Here is an 18,516-nt window from a genome sequence, read left to right as displayed (position 1 = left end):
GAACATAACTCAAAATAAGAAAGGCCATATACAACAAACCCACAACTAACATCAAAAAACAAACCTAAATACCCACCAATGGATAAACAGGTAGAGAAAATGTGGTAAATATACACAATGGAGTAAAATTTGATCATAAAAATATGAAATCATATCATTTGCAGCAACACGAATGGTCATTATATTAAGTAAAATAAGCCTGGCACAAAAAGATAAATATTATATGTTCTTACTTACATGTGGAAGCTAATAAATTTGATCACATGGAGGTAAAGAGTAGAAATGGATAATGGAGATTGGGAAGGGTGGTTGAGGGAAGGAGAAAGAATGAAGAGAAATAGATTAAAGGGTGCAAACATGCAGTTAGATAGAAGAGACAAATTCAATGTTTGATAGCAGAGTGGGTGACTATAGTTAGCAATGCATTGTACTCAGGTGATGGGCATCCTAAATACCCTCATTTGATAACTATGCATTACATACATGTAACAAAATTTCACCTGTACCCCAAAATTTGTTTAAAAAAATTAAAAAGAGGAAGACAGGGGAACTAAATAGGGGAATCTTACATAAGAGAAAGGAAAAAAGAATTCCCAAATTGCAATGTGAAAGAAATATTAGGATTACAACTGTGAAGCAGTTCTAAAGAGCAGAGGTCAAAGAATAGATAGATGTCATGATTTTAAAACTAATAACAAACTTGCTTAAATAATTAATGTGTCAGAACATAGTGAGAAGAGAAGATTTACACTGTGGGGAATCAGGAGAGAATTAATGATAATTTAAAAGTGAAAAAGAGGTGCTTAGAATCAATACACTGAAGAAAAATTTTGCACTGGACACTTGTTAAAAATGGCAAGGAACTTCACTCAAGACTACTGCAATAGAGGAGAGAGATTGAACTCAATTCTAAATACAACAGGGATATCAGCCTAGGTGACAGACTGAGACCTTATCTCAAAAATAAATAAATAAATAAATACAACAGGGATAAGTGGAATATATACCCAACGGGCATGATGAGGGAGTCATTAGATAGAAACATACTAAGAGGGAGCCAGGCATGGTGGCTCACATCTGTAATCCCAGCACTTTGGGGGCTGAGGCAGGTGGATCACCTGAGGTCAGGAGTTCAAGACCAGCCTGACCAACAAGGTGAAACTTTGTTTTTACTAAAAATACGAAAATTAGTAGAGCCGTGGGGCTCTACTATGTGATGACAGGCACCTGTAATCCCAGCTACTCGGGAGGCTGAGACAGTAGAAGTTCTTAAACCTGGGAGGTGGAGGTTACAGTGAGCCAAGATCATGCCACTGCACTCCAGCCTGGACAATGGAGCAAGACTCCATCTCAAAAAGAAAAAAAATACTAAGAGGGCCTTGGTTAGGTATCAAGGACTTTGGGAGAGAGGAATTTGATTAGACATCAAGGGTAGGGAGGAGAACCTGATTAGATATCAAAGGTAGTAGGATACTCTATAAACTGGCTAAGCAGTATCCTTTGCTAAAACTAGACATGGCAAGCCAAAGATGGAGCCAAAGATAAAGGCTAGGGAAAAGGAGGGCTCAGAGGAGCCTGACTACATTTGGTCAATAAAGGAGTCTTTGTCAAATGAAATATGGCCCTTCCTTCCTTCCTTCCTTCCTTCCTTCCTTCCTTCTTTCCTTCCTTCCTTCCTTCCTTCCCTCCCTCCCTCCTTTTTCTCCCTCCCTTCTTTCTTTTGTTCTTTCTTTCTTGTCTGTCATCCAGGCTGGAGTGCAATGGTGCCATCATAGCTCATTGTAACCTTGAACTCCTAGGCTCAAGAGATTTTCCCACCTCAGCCTCCCAAGGAGGTGGGACTACAGGCACATGCTGCCATGCCTGGCTAATTTTTATTTATTTTTGTTTTTTCTGGAGATGAGATCTTGCTATGTTGCCCAGGATGGTCTTGAACTCCTGTCCTCAAGTGTTCCCCCAACCTTGGCCTCCCTAAATGTTGGGATTACAGGTGTGAGCCACAAGGCATGGCTATCTTTTAAAGACAAATGCAAAATGCTTGTTTTGTTATTTTTAATACATTTTTCCAGATGATTTCTGTAAACCAAAAATAAAATTCTATGGCCCCCCTCTTGGCCAGGGCACTCCAAAGTTAGCCTGAAAGACCGGTTCAGGCCATAATGGCAGATTGGATATGCCTTATTATGCCCTCCTCCCTTTTGGAATTCAGGAAAAGCTGACCAGCATTTAACATCAACACAAACCCTAAGTCTGATAAGAAACATTTGCCATCTATTCTCTTTTGAAACTTGCTACGTGGAGGCTTCAATCTCATACTGAAACTTTGGACTCCACAACCCCTTATCACAACCCAGACATTGTTTTCTACTGATGGTAACTCTTTCACCAATTGCCAATCAGAAAATTTTTAAATCTACCTACGACCTGGAAGTCCCCACTTTAAGTTGTCCCGTCTTTCCAGATTGAACTCCTGTGAATCTTACATGTATTGATTGATGTATTATGTCTCCCTAAAATGTATAAAAGCAAGCTGTATTCTGACCACCTTGGGCACATGTTGTCAGGACCTCCTAAGGCTGTGTCACGGGTGTGTCTGTAACCTTGGCACAAAAAACTTTCTTAATTGATTGAGACCTGTCTCAGATACCTTTGGGTTCACATTTCACACACAGAAATTATGAGAACAAATTTTTATGGAGGCCTATAAGAAAGCACTATAAACTTTGCAAAATAAGTGCAGGAGAGGCAGATGATAGTAATATGACACTCCCACCAATAATAACCCCCCCAAAAATGGCTGGTGCACTGAAAAAAACTTTAATTCCCCTATAGTTTTAACTAGGCTCAGCCATGAACGTGGGGAAAGCTGGCATTTGTGCAATGACACTGGGGTTCTCTATTACATGTCTGGTCATCCTATCAGTCCCTTATAGCTGCCCACAACCAGTTCCCAAACAGGAAAAGCGGTGTTCTTTTGCCAGCAAAATTGGAGTTTAACTAAAAGTAAAGGGATCTATTTGAAAAGGTAAACATATCTACCTTTAAAGAATAAAAGGATCTATCTTTACACCTGATAACAAATAAACAAAATCTTAAATGGATAAAGCTTGTGTGATGAGACCAAATCAAATGAAGTGAGGAAGCTGAATTTTGTTGAACTTAAATGACTGAGAATAGACATACCCTGAGTTACATTTAAAAAAAAAAATAAATCACCCTGAATGCTATGTAGAGGATGGGTTGTAGGGGGCAAACATGGAAGCATGGATGCCAGTTAGATAGTTACTGCAGCCAGTGATTTGGACTAAGAGGCTAAAGGTAAAGAATAAAAGAAATAAACAGATTTGAGATCGATTTTGGAGGGTGAAACTGATGAGACTTGCTGATGGATGGACACAGGGGTGACAGAAAAGAAGGAATCAAGAATGACTTCTAGGTTTTTAGCTTGAACAACTAAGTAGATATGTCATTTACTGAAATGATAAAGACAAGAACAGATTTGCGAGGGGAATCAAGAATTTTTGTTTCAAATGATTATTAATCATCAAATTTCATATCAAGGAGGAGGTTGGATATATAAGTTTGGATCTTGGTGGGGTTAGTGAAATAAATTTGGAAATTATCATAATTCTGGTGGTTTACTAAGAGAAGAAATGAGATTCCCTAGAATGAGGATAAAGACAGAAAACAAACAGAGAAACCAAAATCAAGCCTATAGAATACTCAAAAATTTAGGAGTTGAGCAAAGAAAGAAAACCCAAAAGGAGTGAACCAAAAGCCAATGGCATGGGGGAAAAATCTGAAGAACATGGTATCAGGGAAGCCAAGGGTGTTTTAACAGTGGGAGAGTGGTTAGGCACATGCCAGTCGGTCAGTAAGATGAAATCACAAAGGACGTTAGTCATCGTGTTTGACTAGATGGTGTCACTATAAATCTCGGTGAAAATGAAAACTACAGTAAAGTGGATTAGGGAGGAATGGAATGTGAGGGGTTAGAATAGGATGTAAAGAAATTGGTGGAGATAGTATAAGGACTTCTTTTTGAAAAAAAGCATCTAACTCCCACTCCTTTTCAGAGAGAAAGAGAGAGAGCACACAGGAAGGGGGCTAAACTTGCTTGCATAACAGTCCCGCTCTTTCAGTAACATTAATCCATTCATGAGGGCAGAGGCTTGTGATCTAATCACCTCTTATAGGCCCCACCTGTCAACACTGTTGTATTGAGTATTAAGTTTCCAACACATAAACTTTGGAGGACACATCCAAACCGTAGCAGGGAGTTATAAGTACTTCCTCATGGAGACTGCCAATCTCTTGGAAAAGCTGTGTGAACAGCTCATGACAGCTGCCCGAACGGCTGTTCCATAGGCTGTGAACAGGTGAGTGAGTGGTGATGCAGGGTTTGGGTGTTCTCTCTCTCTCTTCTTGTGAAGGGAGGGATGGGGAAATTAGACAACCCCAAATCCACAGTGGTCTTACAATTTACCAAGACACAGGGTACTAATTCTCCTGGGAATGACAAATATTGAAAACCAAGATCAAAAGTCCCCAGTAACAAAAGAAGAAAATGTTTGGCCCCACCCTCGAAGGGCAGGAGTGCTGAGGGAAAGCAGGGCTCTCATTCTGAGTGAGTTGAGCACCAAAAGGTCTTGAGACATCAGCTGGCCCTTAGTGGGGAGGAAGAAAAACACTGTGGTGTTATTCAATAGTACCTCCAGGCCAGTCCCTGGAGAAATTATTCCAAGTTCCTCAAACAGTGGAGCCAGTAAAATTGAAAGAGTAAGACTACCTCTTGGGGGCCTAAAATATCTGTGGCCACCATGCGAAAATATCGGGTTGGACTACCCAAGATTTTCAGAGTGGTATTCATTTTGATTGAGAGGATGGCTTCTTCAACCAGGAGCAGGCCACAGGCTAGAGTGGTGGCGATGGAGAGCAGAGAGGTGGTCCCCAGAGCGGCAGTCTTGAGAGGACATGGGCCAGTGAGCCGCCCGAAAGCAGAACACACAACAACAGCAGGAAAGCTACGACAGCTGCAGACGACCATGTGGAAAGGGAGATGCCTCAATGGTTTAGAATTCTATAATAAAACAGTGGTGGTTTGGAAGAAGCCCCAAGACAACTGCTACGAAACCTGTGAAGTATAATTTAGGCACTCCAAACATGCCTCTGTCCTGAGGCTCTTCCTGCTGCCTGGAACATTCCTCCTGGGCTGAAGTAGGACCAACTTCTTATTCTTCAGGTATGAGCTAAAATGTATCTCAGTGCGGAGGTCATCCCTATTTAAAGATCTCCCTGTGATAGTCTAATACAGCTCTCTCTGTTTTTCCTTGAGAGTACTGCATTTCACTGATTCTGATAGATACATTTTTTTTTTTTTTACATTTTAACATCTCTGAAGTTGGGATGAGTCTTATAATCAATACTATGTCATAGTTTAACTGGCCACAGTTTTTCTAAGTGATTTTTTTAATCGTGTATTTTATAACCTGTGTGGTTTCTATTCAAGAAAATAGGGTTTTCATCACACTCAGTGAGTGTTGTTTGTATGTTTCGTGTTTGTCTAAACCCTATAAAACTGTAGGCTTCTTTAAAGCAAGCACCAGAATGTAGTACAGTGCCTGGTGTGTCGTATGTATTCAGTAATGATGAATCAAATGACTGGATTCATTAACTTTATTTATTTATTTAAAATTTTTTGAGACAGGGTCCTACTATGTTGCCCAAGCTTATCTCTAACTCCTGGGCTGAAGTGATCCTCCCACCTCGGCCTCCCAGTGCTGGGATTATAGGCATGAGCACAGAGCCCGGCCTGAATTCATAACCTTAGGGTTGTATAGATCTCAGTTGAAAAATGCTGTACACAATACTATGTATAATCAGGTAACTTAAGCTTTTTGGACAAAATTAAATATATAGTCTGTCTGTCAGATTCACATGTACCCAATATCTTACCTCAAAGTACTGGTGTTTTTGTTTTTTGGGTTTTTGTTTTGTTTTGTTTTTTGAGACAGTTTTACTCTGTTGCCCAGGCTGGAGTGCAGTGGTGAAATCTTGGCTCACTGCAACCTCTGCCTCCAGGGTTCAAGTGATCCTCCCGAGTAGCTGGGACCACAGGTGCACACCACCACAAGTAGCTGATTTTTTTGTATTTTTAGTAGAGATGGGGGTTTCACCATGTTGGCCAGACTGGTCTCAAACTCTTGACCTCAAGATCTGCCCGCCTCAGCCTCCCAAAGTGCTGGGATTACAGGCATGAACCACTGCACCCAGCCTCAAAGTACTAGTTATAAGCAGAAATTTCCACACAAGTAGAGATCTTAAAACAAAGAACACTTATATCTGTCTAAGCATAACAAATTTTTTGTATTAGACATTTCTCAGAAAACTGCTTTTAAAGGGGAGATATTAATAGAATGTGTATGAAGCATCTCTCAGCATAATGCCTGGGTGCTTTGACAAGTATGCTATTTTTGAACATGGAAAACAATTCATTGTCATATATTATGACCAGTTTCTCCTGCTTAATACTATAGTTAACTCTAATCCTATGTTTATAACCTCTTAATCTATTTCCATGGAGGAAATAGATTTTGCCTTATCTATTCACTTGGTACTAACTCAAATAAGTAGAAAAACCAGGGGATTTAATTGCTAAAATAATTTAGCAATTAGCAAATATTTCAAGAAACGCCAGTTAGAAACATAGAAAACATAAATGGATTTCAATGCATGGTTGATCTTTTTGAAAATTTTCCTCTGAATGAACGCCCTTCTTTAACACTGATGCAAGGCTCTGGATAAATCTCATTATTATGAAAAGTCCCCAATAGTGAGAATTTAAATATAAATTTATGCAAAATGAGAAAAATGGGTCACTCTGCCACTGCCTTATTCCTGGAATTTTTTTTAGCAAAATAGAGCTGAGAATAAAAATCATCTCAATTTCACAATACATCATGTCTCCCTGGTAACATTCAGATAATGGTTCTGAAGCTGTTTGGTATGATGGATGAAGAAATGCATTTTAAGCTTGGGCAGATCACATTGCTCGGGACCTCTGTTTCTGCTTTTACAAGTCTGACTTGTCAAGGGCCCCTCCCATCTCCTCAGAGAAACCTTCCAGACATCCCTGGTCAGAATCAGTGTCTCCTTCCTCTTCTGGGCCCACCTAACATTTAGTTTCTACTTCTTGTGTAGCAATTATGTAGTGAGCCCCATAGTACAAATGAGTGTGTGTGCATTTGTCTACCTCAGAAGGCTCTGAACTCCTGGAGCATCAGGACGATTTTATTCAGTCTTGGGTCTTGCACATGGAAGGTGACGCATATTTTGCAATATCAAATTGAATTGCTTTATAAGATTCACTTTGGCTTATGCAGTTTACGCTCCCTAAGGTTTTGTTTTTATGTACTAGTATTGCAGATTAGAAAAAAAATCCAGCTCATCTGAAACCCTCATGGGTCCTTTGTGTGACATAGAATGAAGAGCTGAGCTGAGCCCAACCTCAGTTAAGAGAGTGCCTCCAGCAGTTCAGACCAAGTTCATGTCCTTAGGTAAGACTGACAGGGGCTTCACTGGGCCCTGGGAGGAGATGGGAGTCCTACAAGATGAGAAAATTATTCCCTTAGGTTCTGAGAGAAAATGGCAATGCTCTATCTGTGGAATAAACAGCCATTAGAGACCCATATTTATGCAGTCTAATCCTGGGTCAAATACTCATTTTCTAGGTAATGATGGACAAGTCCATTAAGCCTTCTGATCATCAGCTTCTTGAACGCTAAAGTGGGAAATCTAATATTAAAGATGTCCTACAGCACGGACTGTTGTGAAAACTAATAAAGACAAAGCATTCTCAAGCGCTCTGAAGCACTCAGTGCTAAGTACAATGAAAATAATGCAGCCAGAGGCCTTGAGCCTGTGCCAGATGGAACCAGCCTTGGCCACTCTTTCCCGTACTGCTCCCAGCTGACAGAGGTTTGGCTGGAGATTCTGCCAGAACCTGTGCATCAGTATTACCCCAGGAGCTGCAGGGCACACACCAGTGTGTGCTGAGAAAGCCCCTAAGAAAGATGGACCCCACACGGGGACATTGCTAATGCTGTCCCAGAAAACAAGCCCAGCAATTTTCCCAGCTGTACACATTGCTTTGTGCTTATCAGTGCTTTGACCAGCAGCTATTCATTTGTGACAGACATGAAACTCTTAAAAAGAAAACTTTTTTCAAGCCTGTAATCCCAGCACTTTGGGAGGCCGAGGCGGGTGGAGCACGAGGTCAAGAGATCAAGACCATCCTGGTTAACATGGTGAAACCCCATCTCTACTAAAAATACGAAAAATTAGCTGGGCATGGTGGCGCGTGTCTGTAATCCCAGCTTCTCAGGAGGCTGAGGCAGGAGAATTGCCTGAACCCAGGAGGCGGAGGTTGCGGTGAGCTGAGATCGAGCCATTGCACTCCAGCCTGGGTAAGGAGAGCGAAACTCCGTCTCAAAAACAAACAAACAAAAAAAACAAAAAAAAAAAACTTTTTTATTTTAGCAAGTTTTATTTAGGGAACCTGGTTGCAGGCAGGATTTCAGTCTTACATGTGCATAAAGCCTGAACTGTTGGCCAGCTGAAATATTTCCTTGGAAAAACCAAGATGTTTGATGTTGCTTAGCCACACCAACTGATTGGACTTCTCACTCCCTAACCAGTTGCCTTGGTGTTGCTTAGATGAAGCCCAGATTAATTTTTTTTTCTCGGTCACTTTTTATAAAATCTGAAATCTGGAAGTGCAGCCCTAACCACCTCACAAAATGGTCTATCTTGTTCTTGACCTCATTAACAAAGGACTGTCCTTCCAACTCACACCAAGCTGGGGGAGGAAATAAACCAGACAGCCCGAATGACGACAGAGTGGGATGAAATAACCCCTCCCTGGGACAATGCCTTTTCCTGTTTCTGGAGGCTCCTCCTATTCCCACGCTGGTTTCTGCATCCGCTACTTGGCCAGGATCCTCTTTCACATCAAAGTGTCCCTCCTTGGGCTTCACAAGTAGGGGCATAACCTTAGTTTCTACAGGAAGGCATTTTCATCCCAAAGGAAAGGGAAAAACCATGTGTTTCGTTGCTATACAATTACAAGCCATTTTCCTTGTTTTTTATTTTATAGTCGTGCACAAGGAAAGTATAGGCAGGCTTTTAGCTACGGTGGGCCAAACATTTGGTTCCTGGACTTCTACAGTTTGAGCTGAAAGCATTAAAATAATTAAACTGCAGCCATTCGGTTTTCATTAATAATATTAAATGCCTGAGTCAGGAAAAGTTTTAGGAGAGGATGCGATTTTCTTTTTTACTTCAAAAACACATGAAAGGGCATAATCTGGACAGATATTTAAGGCAGAGAGGTTGAAGAATGTGGTGCATTCCATCTCAGACTAAGCTATGGGGACTCTTCTTGGGAGGTCTGGATTTAAATCTAGTTTTGAATGGCTGAATGTAATCAGTGATGGTAGGGCCCTAAAGCTTTCCCAAAGCTGTCACTTTGTGTCATTATCAAAAGCACTTATTTGGTACCTAATATGTCTGTGCATGGCAGATGTTTAAATAGGAATGTCCCTGCCTTTCTGGGGCCTCTGATCTAAAATGGTGCAGATACTCTGGGAAATGGGGTAAATAGCAGAACCTTGAGTGGAAGAGAGCATGTCCAATAGTATTTTTTTAGTGTGTAATTAGGGTAGGGAGGACTAGAAAGTTTTAACTGGTGGAGAATACAATTCATCATCATTAGAATGGGACCCTTTAGAAGAGTATCACATTTTGGGGGTGGGAGCTATTGATCAAAAGATAGCATGATTTTCAGCTAGGCATTGTGGCTCACACCTGGAATCCCAGCATTTTGGGAGGCTGAGGCAGGTGGATCACTTGAGTTCGGGAGTTTGAGACCAGCCTGGCTACCATGGTGAAACCCTGTTTCTTTTGTTATTTTTATTTATTTATTTATTTTGAGATAGAGTCTTGCTCTGCTGCCCAGGCTGGAGTGCAGTGGCATGATCTCAGCTCACTGTGACCTCTGCTTCCTAGGTTCAAGAATCCTCCTACCCCAGCCTCCCCAGTAGCTGGGATTACAGGAACCTGCCACCACACCAGCTAATTTTTAAATTTTTAGTAGAGACAGGGTTTCACCATGTTGTCCAGGCTGGTCTCGAACTCCTGAGCTCAGCCTCCCAAAGTGCTAGGATTACAGGTGTGAGCCACCACACCCCGACTGAAATCCTGTTTCTACTAAAAACACAAAAGTTAGCTGGGTGTGGTGGTACATGCCTGTCTGTAATCCCAGCTACTGGAGAGGCTGAAGCAGGAGAATTGCTTGAACCCGGGAAGCGGAGGTTGCAGTGAGCCAAGATCATGCCACTGCACTCCACCTTGGGCAACAGAGCACGACTCTTTATCTCAAAAAAAAAAAAAAAAGATAACATAAGTTTCAAAAATTGAAGAAATACTATTCTAAAAGTATTCATTCATCATTTGCTCATTCTGAATTTTCCAACTGCTTCCTGGATGCCCCAATGTGTAGCTGGCACTATAAAAGATATAAAACAAGTAGACTCATCTGGACATTGACAAACTCGTACACTCAGGAGTCCATGATGGCACAACGTTGAAGCAATGATGGCAGATGTCTAATCCAGACCAACACAATTGGTAATTTGGAAGCAGAGTTAGAATCTGTATGAATCTCAATCACTTTGGGATAGATCAGGATATAGATTTAGAAACAAACAAGCACAATTCCAAACTGACCCTAAATAACCTCAAAGCAAGCCTCCCGTGTTCTTTGAACCTTCACATGCTGTCACTGAGGTAGAAAAATTAAGCTTCGTGTGGTTGAATTATAAACTTCTTTTAACAATTAAGAAAATGTGTCTTTACCAGAAGTGAATACCATAAGTATTACTCTTGGGTTAGGGAAAAGGAACATTGAAAGTGAATCAGATCTTCCATGAGGGCCATGTAATCGTACTATTATTATGATGAAAAATAAAAAGGAAGAGAAAAAAGAGTGCAAGGTAGAAAAGACCAGATTTCAGTATGCTAACGGCTGGCTGTCTTGTCTCTCAGAAACCTATTTGGTAACCTGAATGACACTGATTCCTACACCTACAGACAGGCAAGAGGAAATGAAATAGCGTTGGGGAAGCATTCCTTTTTGTTTTGTTTTGCTTTTTTGTTTGTTTGTTTTTTTGAGATGAGGTGTTGCTCTGTAGTCCAGGCTGGAGTGAAGTGGCACAATCTCAGCTCACTGCAACCTCCACCTCGCAGGTTCAAGTGATTCTCCTGCCTCAGCCTCCCAAGTGGCTGGAATTACAGGAATGTGCCACCATGCCTGGCTAATTTTTTTGTATTTTTAGTAGAGACAGGGTTTTACCATGTTGGCCAGGTTGGTCTCAAACTCCTGACCTCAAGTGATCCACCCAACTTGGCATCCCAAAGTGCTGGGATTACGGGCATGAGCCATCACACGTAGCGGTGAAGCATTCCTTATGCTCTACGTGCTTGAATACTGTTATCTTATTTGATCCTGACAGTAGCTTGCCAAGATGGTGTTAACAACTCTCATTTTGTAGATGAAGAAACTGAAGTTCAATGAGTTTAAGTAACTTGCCTAAAGTCATACAGCTAGTAAGTATCAGAGCCGGGAGTTAAATACAGGGCTGTCTGATATCGAGGCTTGTGAATTTTCTCCTAAACTCCCTGCATTTGATGCTGAAAACTCCAGAAAAAAATGTATGTATATAAGGCCCTGGTCGAGTGCAGGACAAATACTCCCTCTAAAATCTCTAGCTGTTCAACCTCCCCAGAGATACTTCAAACTACTCTTTAATACAGTCTTCCCATTTCCCTGACCCACCTAAATTGTTCACTCTTTCTTTAATATTGTTATAACAGAACTAATGGTTTATGTTTGAAATGAATTGTATATTGTTATTTGAAGTGCATATGAGAGAAAATGCTATGTAAATCCTAACAAGTGATGAATGAAACTTTATATACATATATACTTACATGTATATAAAATAAAATAATATTTAAAGAGATGTGCATTTATTTTTGTCATTCTGATGCAAAACTGTACTGTATTCTGACTATTTATAAAGTTATTTCCTTACACGTTTTCTATTTTTTTTTCCATCCTGTCATTCTTATTCCCCCGGTAATCTCTATATATCTGAGGAAGAGGAAGCAAGAAGTTGTTCCACCTGTGTTTACTAATTATAGTGTTAGTCCTTCGTATAGTGTTTGCACTTTGTTAGAATGCTGATTCTCTCTCAAGCAGCTAACCCTACTTAGACCTGACAACAATTTAAATTCAAATATCTTCACGGCAGGCAATTTTATTAGTGTTGTATATGGCATACCAGAGAAGTGAGCTGGTTTGGGTGGGTTTGGCCTTTTTTTTTTTCCTTTCCATTTTTGGCAGAAGACTGTGCTTTAGAAAAGTATGTTCAGTTGGCCTATACCATTGGAAAACTTTATTGACTTGTTCAATCCATATGCCACAAGCCTGAACCCAGGGGATACCAGCTCTAAGAAAAAGCAGTGTGTTCCATCTCTGTGGCTGATTTCATTTTTGGATTCTCTTTTGAGTCTGCCAGTATGTTCCAGGTGGAACGTGTTGGTTTTTGAGATGCAAGTTACCTGTTCACTGGGAGCAGAGGGAGACCACTTGTTTGAGCCTCCCACAGTTGACAGACGGCAGTGACTTTGGTCACTGATGATATTGTCTGGATTCAATTCAGCTTAGAAGAGAAAGAAACCATAATACCTTGTAAGAATTTCCTTTGCTCCACCCAGTCATCCTAGTAAAGAAAAGATTTGAAAAGCTAAGACTCCAATGCCACATGTACCACATTAACATCTGGAGGAGGGCTTGAGGGAATCTCCCTGGAAACCAAAAAAGAAAAGAAAAAAACCCTCTAGGTCACGGGTGTCCAAATTTTTAGCTTCCCTAGGCCACACTGGAAGAACAAGATCGTCTTGGGCCACACATAAAATACACTAATATTAATGACAGCTGGCGAGCTGAAAAAATTGCAAAAAAAATTCCCATGATGTGTTAAGAAAGTTTGCAAATTTGTGTTGTATTGGGCAGCATTCGAAGCCATCCTGGGTCACATGTGGCCCCCGGGGTGTGGGTTGGACAGGCTTACTCAAGGTAATTTTTGCTCCCTAACTCTGCAGGGCAGCAAGCCTCCCTCCCTCAAGGAGACCACAGTTGAATGGGCATGGGGTGAGGTGGAGCTCTTGGTTTGTGAGAAGAGTCAGCAATGGAATGGCTGGTTTAGATGAATGCAAATCAAAACTGATTTGCATTCATCTAAAGAAAAATGAGTAAATACAAGATGCCTATTATATACACAAATGTATTGCAGAAAGACTATAAATGCATGATAAAATGTTAACTAACATACGTAACTTTTTAAATGGAAAAAATGTTTGGAAAAGCGTTTCTAAATTCTGGGTTTAGGTTACTTGAGAAAAAACAATTTGAGATATCCTAAAGTATCATATCTGGCTGGGTGTGGTGGCTCACACCTGTAATCCCAACACCTTGGGAGGGTGAGGCAGGCAGATCACCTGAGGTCAGGAGTTGGAGACCAGCCTGGCCAATGTGGTGAAACCTCATCTCTACTAAAAATACAAAAATTAGCCGGCTGTGGTGGTGGGTGCCTGTAATTCTAGCTACTCGGAAGGCTGAGGCACAAGAATCACTTGAACCCAGGAAGCAGAGGTTGCAGTGAGCCAAGGTCATACCACTCCACTCCAGCCTGGGCAACAGAGTGAGATTTCATCTCAAAAAAAAAAAAAAAAAAGAAAAGAAAGTATCATGTCTGAGCAGTGTACCATGGCCTATATGAAGGATAGTCAGACCAGCCAGAGTGCAATAGAACATTTAAAATTTGGTTTTCTTGAAGTTCTTCAATTAAAAAACGAACATTAGGACACCTTTATGTCCTTTAGTCTTCCTTTTCAGAATTCCTTGTCTTCTGTTTGGAAAATAACTTTCATGCCAATATAGTGGAATTAACCAATTCCGTAGGCTTTGGGGTCTTAAAGATCCAGATTCAAATACAATTTTGACCTTTGGCAAATGACTTAACATCTCCAAGCCACAGTTTCCTCACAGGTGGAATAGGGTACTTATTTTACAGGCTTGTGAGAATTAAGTGAGATTATGTATATAAATAGCATTTAATGCATTTGCCGTCAGATGGTGAGCACTCAGTAATTGTCAGATAGGAATATAATCACAGCCACCTCCTTTTCTATTCGTACTGCTTCCACTCGAGACCACTGTTCATATTACTAACATTCTAGCCGCTAATGTGTAGGTTTCATGAGCAACACAATAGATCACAGGAACTCAAAAGTCCCGCTGCCTGAGCTCAATTCCTAGCTCCCCTATTTACCGGCCCTTTGATCTAGGATGCGTGATTATACTTCCTCTCTCTGATTCAGTCCGCTCACCTTTAAAACAGGAGTGATAATGCCTAATTCCTAAAGTTACTGTGAGGGCCAAATGAGTTAATACATTAAAGTACTTAAAACAATGCTCAGCTGTAGGAAACTCTCAGTAGCTATTAGCCACTATTTTTTTTCTCGAGATGGAGTCTCACTCTGTTGCCCAGGCTGGAGCACAGTGGCAGGATCTTGGCTCACTGCAACCTCCACCTCCAGGGTTCAAGCAATTCTCCTATCTCAGGTTCCCGAGCAGCTGGGATTATAAGTGCACGCCACCACATCAGCTAATTTTTGTATTTTCAGTAGAGATGGGGTTTCACCATGTTGGCCAGGCTGGTCTTAAACTCCTGATCTCGTGATCTGCCTGCCTCGACCTCTTAAAGTGCTGGGATTACTGGTGTGACTCACCGTGCCCAGCCTATTAGCCACTATGAATATCATTTTTTATGCCTCCCAATGCAATGGAGTCATAATGTCATCGAGTTAAGATGCTGGTTGCAATGTCCATAAAGTCTGCTTTCGTCCTCACTGTATCCACAAACACCAAGCACATTATCTGACACTGAGAGGGGCCTCAATTCTAGGTTTCACCAACCTTCTGCAGACTATGAAGTGGCTTTCCAACAGCTCTCTGTCTATGCTATATCCCTTCAAGTCCATCTGAACTGGCAACCCAGGTCTGTCCCAATCCTCTCCCCTCTGCCTCTCCCATTAGATCTGCCATTGCTTTCCTATACATACTCCACCTCCAGCAAACACTGTTGATTTCCTCCACCCAGCCAAGGACGGCAGGGGAGGCGGGCCTTGCTGCAGCCACAGAGGGTGAATCTTTATCCGTTTGGATCAGTCATGGTATTCTCATTCCCCTTGCCATTGACTAATGGAAGTATGGACACATGATAGAATTTTGACCAATGAGATGTGAGAGCAAGCCTTAGGGAGAGGAGGGAAGTATCAGAAAAAATTTTCCTCGGATACAGGATAAAGATAGGTAGAAACTAACAGGCTCTCTCCTCGCACTGGATATGGTGGCATTTCCACATGAAGCATGGAGTTGCTGCAGCAGTATTTTATTGAAGATTTTTGCATCTATGTTCATCATGGATATTGGCCCGAAGTTTTCTTTTTTTTGTTGAGGCTCTGCCAGGTTTTGTTATCAAGATGAAGTTAGTCTCATAAAATTATTTGGGAAGGATTCCCTCTTTTTAGATAGCTTGGAATGGCATCAGAAGGAGTGGTAACAGCTCCTCTTTGTATGTCTGGTAGAATTCAGCTGTGAACCCATCTGGACCTGGGCTTTTTTTGGTTGGTAGCCTATTAATTGCTGCCTCAACTTCAGCCCTTGTTATTGGTCTATTCAGGGTTTCAACTTCTTCCTGGTTTCAGCTTGGGAGGATGCCAGTGTCCAGGAATTTATCCATTTCTTCCAGGTTTATTGGTTTATGTACATAGAGTTGTTTGTAGTACTCTCTGATGGTAGTTTGTATTTCTGTGGAATAGATGGTGATATCTCCTTTATCATTTTTATTGCATCTATTTGATTATTCTCTGTTTTCTTTTTTATTAATCTGGCTAGTGGTCTATCTGTTTTGTTGATCTTTTCAAAAAACCAGCTCCTGGATTTATTGATTTTTTGAAGGATTTTTGTGTGTGTGTGTTTCTATCTCTTTCAGTTCTGCTCTGATCTTAGTTATTCCTTGTCTCTGCTAACTTTTGAATTTTTTTGATCTTGCTCCTCTAGCTCTTTCAATTTGGATGATAGGGTGTCAATTTTAGATCTTTCATTGCTTCTCATGTGGGCATTCATTGCCATATATTTTCCTCTAGACACTGCTTTAAATGTGTCCCAGAGATTCTGGTACGTTGTGTCTTTGTTCTCATTGGTTTCCAAGAACATCTTTATTTCTGCCTTCATTTCATTGTTTATCCAGTCAACATTCAAGAGCCAGTTGTTCAGTTTCCATGAAGCTGTGTGGTTCTGAGTTGGTTTCTTAATCCTGAGTTCTGATTTGATTGCACTGTGATCTGAGAGACTGTTAGGATTTCCATTCTTTTGCATTTGTTGATGAGTGATTTACTTCCAATTAAGTGGTCAATTTTAGAGTAGGTGTGTTGTGGTGCTGAGAAGAATGTATATTCTGTGGACTTGGGATGGAGAGTTCTATAAATGTCTATTAGGTTTGCTTGGTCCAGATCTGAGTTCAAGTCCTGGATATCCTTGTTAATTTTCTGTCTTGTTGATCTGTCTAATGTTGACAGTGAAGTGTTAAAGTCTCCCACTATTATTGTGTAGAAGTCTAAGTCTCTTTGTAGGTCGTTAAGAACTTGCTTTATGTATCTCTGTGCTCCTGTATTGAGTGTGTATATATTCAGGATCATTAGCTCTTTTTGATGCATTGATCCCTTTACCATTATGTAATGTCCTTCTTTGTCTCTTTTGATCCTTTTTGGTTTAAAGTCTATTTTATCAGAGACTAGGATTGTAATTCCTTTTTGTTTGTTTTTTTTTGTTTGTTTGTTTGTTTCCTCTGTTGATTATTGGTGTATAGGAATGCTTGTGTTTTTTTTTTTTTTTTTTTTTTCTTCTCTCCATTTGCTTGGTAAATCTTCCTGCATCCCTATATTTTGAGTGTATGTGTGTCCTTGCATGTGAGATGGGTTTCCTGAATACAGCACACTGATGGGTTTTGACTTTTTATCCGATTTGCCAGTCTGTGTCTTTTGATTGGGGCATTTAGCCCATTTACATTTAAGGTTAATATTGTTATGTGTGAATTTGATACTGCCATTTTGATGCTAGCTGGCTATTTTGACCATTAATTGACACATTTTCTTAATTGTGTTGATGCTCTTTACCATTGGTGTGTTTTTGGAGTGGCTAGTACTGGTTGTTCCTTTCTATGTTTAGTGCTTCTTTCAGGAGCTCTTGTAAAGCATGCCTGGTGGTGATGAAATCTCTGAGTAATTGCTTGTTCATAAAGGATTTTATTTCTCCTTCACTTATGAAGCTTAATTTGACTAGATATGAAATTCCGGGTTGAAAGTTCTTTTCTTTAAGGATGTTGAATATTGGCCCCCACTCTATTCTAGCTTTTAGGGTTTCTGCTGAGAGATCTGCTGTGAGTCTGATGAGCTTCCCTTTGTGAATAACCCGACCTTTCTCTATGGCTGCCCTTAGCATTTTCTCCTTCATTTCAACCCTGGTGATCTGACGATTATGTGCCTTGGGGTTGCTCTTCTTGAGGAATATCTTTGTGGTGTTCTCTGTATTTCCTGGACTTGAATATTGGCCTGCCTTGCTAGGTTGGGGAAGTTTTCCTGGATAATATCCTGAAGAGTATTTTCCAGCTTGGATGCATTCTCTTCATCACATTCAGGCACACCCATCAAACGTAGATTAGGTCTTTTCATGTAGTCCCATATTTCTTGTTGACTCTGTTCATTCCTTTTTACCTTGTTTTCTCTAATCTTCCCTTCTCGTTTTATTTCATTGAGTTGATCTTCGACTTCTGATATCCTTTCTTCTGCTTGGTCAATCGGCTGTTGAAACTTGTGCATGCTTCTCGAAGTTCTCGTGTTGTGTTTCTCAGCTCCATCAATTCACTCACATTCCTCTCTAAGTTGTCCATTCTCGTCAGCATTTCATCAAGTCTTTTTTCAAGGTTCTTAGTTTCTTTGCATTGGGTTAGAACATGTTCTTTTAGCTCAGAGAAGTTTGTTATTGCCCATCTTCTGAATCCTGTTTCTGTCAATTCATCAGACTCATTCTCCACCCAGCTTTGTTCCCCTGCTGGTGAGGAGTTGTGATCCCTTGGAGGCAGGGCCTATTTTTTAAAAAATCCTATAAGCATAGAAACGTTCTTAGGAAACGGGGTCTTTTATCTTTCTCATGTGAGAAAGATTGACTAGTTGAGCTAAAACTGAACAGGTTAAAACCACTGGCTTATTATAGCATGTTTTTGAGTGCCTAATGACCACAGAAGCCTATACAGCACCTTACCCTCTCGTACC

General features: G+C 40.7%; 1 long non-coding RNA gene across 1 annotated transcript; it reads left to right on the top strand.

The window, feature by feature from the left end:
- The first annotated feature begins 5,158 nt into the window (after positions 1-5,158).
- Positions 5,159-8,224, top strand: LOC105706322 (uncharacterized). Its single transcript, XR_001104811.2, has 2 exons — positions 5,159-5,242; positions 7,731-8,224. It is a non-coding gene; the product is annotated as an uncharacterized LOC105706322 (long non-coding RNA).
- The last annotated feature ends 10,292 nt before the right edge of the window (positions 8,225-18,516 follow it).

This window comes from Aotus nancymaae, unplaced genomic scaffold (genome assembly GCF_030222135.1).
Source record: "Aotus nancymaae isolate 86718 unplaced genomic scaffold, 86718_ANA_hifiasm-v0.15.2.pri h1tg000033l, whole genome shotgun sequence".
Classification (NCBI taxonomy): domain Eukaryota; kingdom Metazoa; phylum Chordata; class Mammalia; order Primates; family Aotidae; genus Aotus; species Aotus nancymaae.
This window is presented reverse-complemented; position numbering and strand designations above follow the sequence as displayed.